The 10710-nt window shown below is 42.0% G+C and overlaps 1 long non-coding RNA gene across 1 annotated transcript; it reads right to left on the bottom strand.

Annotated features, from left to right (window-relative positions):
- Nucleotides 1-8203: 8203 nt before the first annotated feature.
- Nucleotides 8204-9231, bottom strand: LOC310723594. Its single transcript, XR_014532724.1, has 3 exons — nt 8977-9231; nt 8826-8915; nt 8204-8620 (listed from the first exon to the last, which is right to left on the bottom strand). It is a non-coding gene; the product is annotated as an uncharacterized lncRNA (long non-coding RNA).
- Between the last annotated feature and the right edge of the window lie 1479 nt (nt 9232-10710).

The raw sequence follows: 10710 nt of genomic DNA, 5'->3' as shown, positions 1-10710 counted from the left end.
GTGGTGAAGGAAAAACTCCCCAAGATGCAGAAGGAAGAAACATTGAGAGAAACCAGACTCAAGAGAGAACCTCATCCTCATCTGGGTGCCACCGAATGTCCATCTACATTTACTATTATGCACCTGTGCACTGCTTAACACCCTGCCACCTCTTATTGCCCCAAACACAAATATAACACATTTCTGCTATCTACGCCATGTGATTTCTTATTGCCAAAACCCCAAACATAAATAGGGTCCTGACTGCTAAATGCCTCAAACTGTAAGAAAAAACAAAAAACAAATACCCCTGAGATATAACTGCCCCAAACCCACATGTAACAAACACATTGTTATTGCAACAAAACCTGAAAAAACAAACACCTTCTGACTGCATCAGAAAAATACCTTTCTGACTGCTAATTGCAGAAAAAATTAGAATAAATGACCCCAGAAGCTGTAATTGCCCCAACATAAATATAAACATCCCCTGAGCAGTGCACTTTTCTTTTTAGGTGTGTGTGTGTGTGTGTGTGTGTGTGTGTGTGTGTGTGATGTACAAAATGTTAAGCCTCTTAAAGTCTGAAGCAGTTTGACTCAGTGGACTTAGATTCGGTGCGTGTGTGTGCGTGTGTGTGTGTGTGTGTGTGTGCGTGTGTGTGTGTGTGTGTGTGGCGAGTTCATGATAAAAGTTTCTAAACACATCACTGAGTTTGTCACTCTTTGATTTAAGCTTCTTAGACAGAATTTACTGCATCATGTAAAAATGGACTTCAGGCGAGTGTGTGTGACTGAGTGAATGATTGTGTGTGTGTGTGTGTGTGTGTGTGTGTGTGTACAGCATATAGAGGTTCTGTTGGACATTACAAATGAGATGTGAATGTAAATGTAAATGTAAATCTTACTATCTCTACGAGTCAGTATTTGTTTAACAGTAACCTCAGTATTACAGACCTCCCAGCTTTGGGTTAAAGTTGAATCATAACTGGTGTAACTTCTATGGGTCAGGGCTGTGGGTTCAGTGGTTAAAGTGAACGGTCATGTGGGGGTGTGGTCATATCTATCATCTCTACAAGCGGAACGCTCCGGCGGTTGGCGTTGGGTCAAGCATTAAAAGAAAGCTGGCCAGATGTGTCTTTCTGAATAAATCCGCAGATAAACTTTGAAAATGAATTCATGTGGATAAGTCCTAATGCTCCATGTCTCCATGGTCCCACAATCCACATTCCTCTCCAAATCCACCAGAGGCACCTGAAACTCCAAAGACTAATTGAACACCTTGCTTCGGATAAACACCTGGCTGTAAATACAGCTGAAGTGTATTCACAATGAAATGCACACTTAATGGTATCCTAAATGTCAGCTGGCGGGTCCACAGAGAACCTCGAATTCATCCTTCTGCCCACTTCCACTTTACTGGGTATTCTTTTAAAAAAGTGTCATGGATCATGTCAGGCCATTAATCATAATCCCATCATAAGGTACGATAAAGGTAACATTTCATTTCAGTCCAATTGGACTTATAACCTGAAGCTCTGCAAACATCTTTCAACTCTCTGTAACATCGGAATTAAGATCATATCTGCAAAAGACACATAATTACAGTACGATGCAATGCACGTATTTCAATTAATCCCAGTGAATTCATACCAGTGTTCAGTGCTGCAGTGTTTGTTTGTTTGTACTTACTGTAATTGTAAAAATTGGAATAAATGTTTGGAGTGTTTGTAATTTGTGGAGAAAACCAAAGCCTACTTTTAATTATTAGATGTGTTAAAGCCTGGTGGTGTCCTTTAAAAATACATTTCTGTATATGCTGGAATTCCTGAGTGACTCATGATAAAAATTTGCCCCAGGCTTAAATATGTTCTATAAAATAGGCATTCAGGTCTCGAATTTATCTCCTGCACCACCTCCTCAGAGTCACACTGGCTCTGTCACACAGTCAACTAAAAGGTCAGACAGACAAGAAGTCCAGCAGATTGACCACTTTACCCTTCCTGATAAATAGACTGAGGTGATCTTTATGGCTCAGGAAGAAGCTATGAAGTGATATCAAGTTTGGAGACTCACTCTGTTTACAAGGAAGTACTTTATTTATCTACATTTTAACATGATCACCTTTAAAATAGTCTAAGTGTATAGAAATACAGCGCCTCCCAGTGTTCTCCTGGAAGTCTTCATGTAATGTTTCAGCATGGAAAACTCCAAATGCCATGTACTGTGTCTTAGTCCTGCAGATGTTTTTTTGTCCTACCCAAGCACACTAACCTCAATGTAACACCACTTTGAAACTTCTCAGTATTGAGTTGGTTCTCAGCATGGTTCTGCTCTGCAAGGTTGTCTAAGCAGAAAATGAGAGTGGTTTGAGAACACTTGTGTGAAATGCAGGAGACTGGTTTGATTGGGGAGTCACACAGAGACTAGAACACTCCCACTGGGCTCATGCTCAGTCACACTGGGAAACCAGTTCTGTCCACAGTGTGAATGTGATGCATATTGATGGATATATGTGTCACGTATCCACCTGCTTCTGAAGAGGCTTGATGCAGATTGCTTTGAGAAAAGAGTGGATTAAAGACCTACTGGCAGAATGCAACAATAAAATGTTATCTTGCTTTAATGTCTTTGCTTCAGACTACTTTGTACCATCTGTTTAGGCATATTGGGCAGTTCCTGCATGAGAAAGTTCTAGGGTAAGACAGTTCCTTGGTGAGTCAGTTATTGTGTAAGACACATGTTAGGTGAGACAGGTCTCAGGTAAGACAGATCCTGGATGAGAGCGTTTTCGGGTGAGATGGTTCCTATGTAAGATGGTTATTGGGCGAGAGTGTTCTTAGGTGAGACACTTCCTTGGTGGGCAGTTCCTGTGTGAAACAGTTCCTTGGTAAGACAGTTCTTGAGTGAGACAGATACTGAGTGACAGTTCTGGGGTTAGTCAGGTCTTGGGTGAGACAGTACATTTGTGAGACAGTTCCTGGGAGAGACAATTCCTGGCTGAGACAGTTCCTGGGTGAGACAATTCCTGATTGAGGCAGTCTTTGGGTGAGAATGTTCCTGGATTGAAATGTTCCTGAGTGAGACAGTTCCTTGGTAAAACAGCTCTTAAGTCAAACAGTTCCTAAATGAGACAGGGTAAGACTGTGAGTAAGTGATTGGTTAAGACATTTATTAAGTAAAACAGTTTCTGCATGAGACAGATCTTGGGTGAGACAGTTTTAGGATGAGACAGTTCCAGGGTAAAACAGTGCTTGCGTGAGACAGCCCTTGGTTAAGACAATTCCTGGGTGATACAATTCTTAGATAAAAATGTTCCCGGGTGAGACAGTTCCTGGGAAAGACAGTATCTTGGTGAGATATTATCTGGGTGAGACAGTATCTGGATAAAACAATTATCTGAGTGAGACAGTTCCTGGGTAAGACTTAGGTGAGACTGGTACTGTGTGAAGCAGAACTTGTGTGAGACAAATCCTGCGATGAGTGATACAGTTTTAGTGTGAGACAGTTCCTAGGTGGATAAGACAGTTCTAGGATGAGAGAGTTCTTGTGTGAGACAGTATCTGGATGAGACAGTACCTAAGTCAAGTCAAGTCAAGTCAAGTTTATTTGTATAGCGCTTTTCACAACAGACATTGTCTCAAAGCAGCTTTACAGAAATCAACAGTGAAGGTGAATGGTGTGTGTTTATCCCTGATGAGCAGCCGTGGCGACAGTGGCAAGGAAAAACTCCCTTAGATGTTATGAGAAAGAAACCTTGAGAGGAACCAGAACCCATCCTCATTTGGGTGACATCAAGAGTTTGATCATAAATCTTTCAACAATACAGAACACTGGAGAGTGAGAACTAACATGAGTACTGGAGTATAAGATTATAAGTGATGTTCTTTCTACAGTCTTTGATATAAAACTAGGAGCTACTGAGCTCAACATTTGTGATCATCACAGATCCAGCATCAGCTTCTCCATGCTAGAGCCTTTAAACACTCCAGGAGGTCCAATGTCAAAACTCCACACATGTAGTGGGATTCAATTAGGCCTGGTACGTCTCTAGATGGTTCGTTGTTGTCTAGAAGGGATGTTTGTGAGTTCGGCATCTACTTCTTTAAAGTCCATAATCTTCACGAGGTGGGACGTGACTGGAGCTGGCCAAACCTCAGGAAGCCTCGGGATGGGGAGAGAAAGAGAAGCAGTGGAGAGGAATTAGAGTAGCTGCTGTTCATGATATTAACAGCACAAGTTGATAATGTGCATGTGATCAGATGTTCTGGAGCACAAGGTTGTGATGTGATGTGTGTTATGTGTAGAACTCGCTAAAAACATACGTCTTTAATCTGTACTTAAACTGGGAGAGTGTGTCTGAGCCCCGAACACCTAAGTGAGACAGTATGTGGGTGAAACATTATCTGGGTGAGACAATATTTGGGTGAGACAGTTCCTGTGTAAGACAATTCTTAAATGAGACTGGTACTGTATGAATTGGGTGAGATAGTATCTGGGTGAGACAGAATTTGTGTGAAATAGTATCTGGGTGAGACAGTATCTGGGTGAGACAGTGTCTGGGTGAAATAGTATTTGGGTAAGACATGATTTGGCTGAGACAGTATCTGGGTGAAACAGTATTTGGTTGAGACAATATCTGGGTGAGACAGTATCTGGGTGACACAGTATCTGAGCGAGACAGAATTTGGGTGAAACAGTATGTGAGTGAGACAGTATCTGGGTAATACAGTATCTGGGTGAGACAGTATCTGGGTGAGACAGTATCTAAGTGAGACAGTATCTGGGTGAGACAGTATCTGGGTGAGACAGTATCTAAGTAATACAGAATTTGGGTGAAACAATATGTGAGTGAGACAGTATGTGAGTGAGACAGTATCTGGGTGAGACAGTATCTGGGTGAAACAGTATGTGAGTAAGACAGTATCTGAGTGAGACAGTATCTGGGTGAGACAGTATGTGAGTAAGACAGTATGTGAGTGAGACAGTATGTGAGTGAGACAGTATCTGGGTGAGACAGTATGTGAGTGAGACAGTATCTGGGTGAAACAATTTGTGAGTGAGACAGTATGTGAGTGATACAGTATCTGGGTGAGACAGTATGTGAGTGAGACAGTATGTGAGTGAGACAGTATGTGAGTGAGACAGTATCTGGGTGAGACAGTATGTGAGTAAGACAGTATGTGAGTGAGACAGTATGTGAGTGAGACAGTATCTGGGTGAGACAGTATGTGAGTGAGACAGTATCTGGGTGAAACAATTTGTGAGTGAGACAGTATGTGAGTGATACAGTATCTGGGTGAGACAGTATGTGAGTGAGACAGTATGTGAGTGAGACAGTATGTGAGTGAGACAGTATCTGGGTGAGACAGTATGTGAGTAAGACAGTATGTGAGTGAGACAGTATGTGAGTGAGACAGTATCTGGGTGAGACAGTATGTGAGTGAGACAGTATCTGGGTGAAACAATTTGTGAGTGAGACAGTATGTGAGTGATACAGTATCTGGGTGAGACAGTATGTGAGTGAGACAGTATGTGAGTGAGACAGTATGTGAGTGAGACAGTATCTGGGTGAGACAGTATGTGAGTAAGACAGTATGTGAGTGAGACAGTATGTGAGTGAGACAGTATCTGGGTGAGACAGTATGTGAGTGAGACAGTATCTGGGTGAAACAATTTGTGAGTGAGACAGTATGTGAGTGATACAGTATCTGGGTGAGACAGTATGTGAGTGAGACAGTATGTGAGTGAGACAGTATGTGAGTGAGACAGTATCTGGGTGAGACAGTATGTGAGTAAGACAGTATGTGAGTGAGACAGTATGTGAGTAAGACAGTATGTGAGTAAGACAGTATCTGGGTGAGACAGTATGTGAGTGAGACAGTATGTGAGTGAGACAGTATCTGGGTGAGACAGTATGTGAGTGAGACAGTATCTGGGTGAGACAGTATGTGAGTGAGACAGTATGTGAGTGAGACAGTATGTGAGTAAGACAGTATGTAAGTGAGACAGTATGTGAGTGAGACAGTATCTGGGTGAAACAATTTGTGAGTGAGACAGTATGTGAGTGATACAGTATCTGGGTGAGACAGTATGTGAGTGAGACAGTATCTGGGTGAGACAGTATGTGAGTGAGACAGTATGTGAGTGAGACAGTATGTGAGTGAGACAGTATCTGGGTGAAACAATTTGTGAGTGAGACAGTATGTGAGTGAGACAGTATCTGGGTGAGACAGTATGTGAGTGAGACAGTATGTGAGTGAGACAGTATCTGGGTGAGACAGTATGTGAGTAAGACAGTATGTGAGTGAGACAGTATGTGAGTGAGACAGTATGTGAGTAAGACAGTTCCTGTATGGGATCGAGGTGTAAGAGTTATCATATAGGGTTCCAGGATCGAATGTTTAATACTAACATTAGTAAGAGAATTTTAAAATTCAATATTAATCATAAAATAAAAGCCGAACAGATGCACATAAATATGAAGGTTATGATAAAACGGTTTAATAAAAACAAACTATTTTATAGAGATTTTCTATAATACAGACTGCTTCAAAAGAGTTTTACAGACAGCAGTGCTTTTACCTCGTAGTGAGCAAACCAGGGAAAGCAGCAGAAAAAAACTTTCTCGGATCAATCTGAGGAAGGAGGAGGATTAGGAGGAAACTAAACTTAGCAGGGGAACCGATTCTCATTTGATGATGTAATGATCAGAACAGCAGGCTGCATGTTTACTCTCACTGGCCAGCAGAAGTCGAAGATGACATGGATTACAGTAATAGTGTACAGTGAGACTAAAACTGCCTAAAGCTTTTAAATCCGCACAACATAAAAAAAAAACATTTAAATAATCAATAATGACGGTGAGGAGTGTGGGGTGTGGAACGGTGAGGAGTGTGGGGTGTGGAACGGTGAGGAGTGTGGGGTGTGGAACAGCTGTGTGTTCCAGGGGAAGAAACGGTTGCGGTTTAAAGCAGCTTTACCAAACAGATTGATTTCTTTCAGCACATTACAGCAGATGCCATTTTGCTATTTTATAATGTAGAATCACTTTCATGAAACGTGAAACATAGGCGGCAGGAGATTATTCCTGACAATGACTGCGAATAATAACAATAATAAAGTCTTCCTTATAAATGCTTTCTATTTCCTTTGAAGTGGTGATGAGGGTGTCCCGATCGGCAGCAGAAAACTGTAGCTTCTGCATTAAACAGTCTCCACATTACTTCTTCACATGAAAGTTGTTCTTGTGCTGGATGCTGAATGAATAGTGTCACTGATTTTTTGAATGGGACCTGAGTATTTACTTCCTGTTTCCATCTGATCCACTTCCTGCTTTATTCAGCTTTACTGAATGTAAGAATTCTAGAAATAATATGTAAATATAAGTGAATGATGTGTGTTTGTCCCTGATGATGAAGTCTGGGGCGACTGTGGTGAAGGAAAACCCCCTTAGATGGTATGAGGTAGAAACCTTGACAGGAACCAGACTCAAGAGAGAGAACCTTATCTGGGTGACACCAAGATTTTGGTTATAAATCAATAAAACATTACAAACACAAGAAAGAGAGAGAAAAATATCACAAACACTGGAGTCTGTGATTATGAGGAATGTCCTTTCTACAGTCAGTTGGAGATGTGGAGCTCATCATCTGTGATAATTGTAGATTCGACACCAACTCCTTTATACGTCTAATGATGGAGGAAAAGCATGTGTAGCATGTTATTCTGAGTATTGATTAAGAGGTTGTTGATTCTCAAAGTCGAGTTTTTTAATCTTCATGAAGAGTGATTCATCTGATACTGGTACACTGAACTCTGGAGTTCAATCTCTCTTCATCATCTAGGGTCCTGTCTTCAATATTGCTAACTGGTGCACTATTAGTGGTTCCTTTATATTCCTGTATCCTTAATCCTCTTCAAAAATCTAAATTATGGATTCCTTTCAAATATTATAGTCAAGTCAAGTTTATTTCTATTGCGCTTTTCACAACAGACATTGTCTCAAAGCAGCTTTACAGAAATCAACAGTTAAGGTGAATGATGTATGGACTCTTCTCTTTGTTGCGTTCAGGGAAACGCTTCCGCTCCCTGAAAGCGAACACAGAGAGGATGAGGAGGAGCTTCTTCCCGCAGGCCATTTGGTGCTTAAACCAGGAAACACCCAGGATCTAAAAGCTGGTCCATTCTCTCCATCATCACACTTCTTCTCTGTACAGATCTCACCTTTCGCACCATGTCACTTTAAACTCTGGACTTGCACAGCAAAGTGCACTTTATATTTATTTATTATATACCACACCATTCTGCACACGGACACTTTACACCACACCATACTGCACACGGACACTTTATGGACACTTCACACCACACCATACTGCACACGGACACTTTATGGACACTTTACACCACACCATACTGCACACGGACACTTTACACCACACCATTCTGCACACGGACACTTTATGGACACTTTACACCACACCATACTGCACACGGACACTTTACACCACACCATACTGCACACGGACACTTTATGGACACTTCACACCACACCATACTGCACACGGACACTTTACACCACACCATTCTGCACACGGACACTTTACACCACACCATACTGCACACGGACACTTTATGGACACTTCACACCACACCATACTGCACACGGACACTTTATGGACACTTTACACCACACCATACTGCACACGGACACTTTATGGACACTTCACACCACACCATACTGCACACGGACACTTTATGGACACTTCACACCACACCATTCTGCACACAGACACTTTACACCACACCATACTGCACACGGACACTTTATGGACACTTTACACCACACCATACTGCACACGGACACTTTACACCACACCATACTGCACACGGACACTTTATGGACACTTCACACCACACCATTCTGCACACGGACACTTTACACCACACCATTCTGCACACGGACACTTTACACCACACCATACTGCACACGGACACTTTATGGACACTTCACACCACACCATACTGCACACGGACACTTTATGGACACTTTACACCACACCATACTGCACACGGACACTTTATGGACACTTCACACCACACCATTCTGCACACGGACACTTTACACCACACCATTCTGCACACGGACACTTTACACCACACCATTCTGCACACGGACACTTTATGGACAACCCACCACTAAAATTGTTTATTGTTTACACTTTGGTACACATTGTTTACTGTTTCACTGTCCACTGCCATAAGGATTTTCTTTGTATATACATTTTTTCTTTGTTTACATACATATCTTTATATATCCTTTATACCTTATATTTTATTTTGTATAGTTTTTATACTTTATTTATCTGCTTTTTTTTCCTTTCTCCCCACCCTATTCCCCTCATGCCGGACCGTCGTATAAAGCATTTCACTGCATGTCGTACCCTGTATGTATGCGTATGTGATAAATAAAAATGTTTTATTTGATTTGATTTGATTGGTGTGCATTTATCCCTGATGAGCAGCCGTGGCGACTGTGACAGGGAAAAACTCCCTTAGATGTTATGAGAAAGAGACCTTGAGAGGAACCAGACTCAAAAGGGGAACCCATCCTCATTTGGGTGACATCAAGAGTTTGATCATAAATCTTTCAACAGTACAGAACACTCTCCAATGCTTCTCTTTCTCTCCCCATCCCGAGGCTTCCTGAGGTTTGGCCAGCTCCAGTCACGTCCCACCTCATGAAGATTATGGACTTTAAAGAAGTAGATGCCAAACTCGCAAACATTCTGAACCATCTAGAGACGTACCAGTGCCAATTGGATCCCACTGCATGTGTGGTTTTGACATTGGACTTCCTGAAGTGTTTAAAAGCTCTGGCATGGAGAAGCTGATGCTGGATCTGTGATGATCACAAATGTTGAGCTCAGTAGCTCCTAGTTTTATATCAAAGACTGTAGAAAGATCATCACTTATAATCTTATACTCCAGTGCTCATGTTAGTTCTCACTCTCCAGTGTTCTGTAGTGTTGAAAGATTTATGATCAAACTCTTGATGTCACCCATATGAGGATGGGTTCCCCTTTTGAGTCTGGTTCCTCTCAAGGTTTCTTCCTCATATCATCTAAGGGAGTTTTTCCTTGCCACTGTCGCCACGGCTGCTCATCAGGGATAAACACACACCATTCACCTTCACCGTTGATTTCTGTAAAGCTGCTTTGAGACAATGTCTGTTGTGAAAAGCGCTATACAAATAAACTTGACTTGACTTGACTTGACAGGAGAGTGAGAACTAACATGAGTACTGGCACGTCTCTAGATGGTTCGGGATGTTTGCGAGTTTGGCATCTATTTCTTCAAAAGGTCCATAATCTTTATGAGGTGGGAGGTGACTGGAGCTGGCCAAACCTCAGGAAGCCTCGGGATGGGGAAAGAAAGAGAAGCAGTGGAGAGGAATTAGCGTAGCTGCTGTTCATGATTCACAAGTTGATAATGTGCATGTGATCAAATGTAGTAGAGGGATAGTAGAGGGAACTCTGAAGAGCTTCAGGGAAAAGCGCTACATTTGGGAGAAGCTTGTTCACATCACCAGTGTCTCTGATTCATTTACATTTATGGCATTTGGCAGAAGCGACTTACATTTTGTCATTGTATTCAACTAAAGGTTGAGGGTTCGTGGCCTTGCTCAAGGGCCCACAGAGGCAAATTGGTGGTGCCGGGGTTTGAACTCAC

The sequence above is a fragment of the Silurus aristotelis genome (assembly GCF_946808225.1).
Source record: "Silurus aristotelis genome assembly, chromosome: 3".
Taxonomy (NCBI): domain Eukaryota; kingdom Metazoa; phylum Chordata; class Actinopteri; order Siluriformes; family Siluridae; genus Silurus; species Silurus aristotelis.
This window is presented reverse-complemented; position numbering and strand designations above follow the sequence as displayed.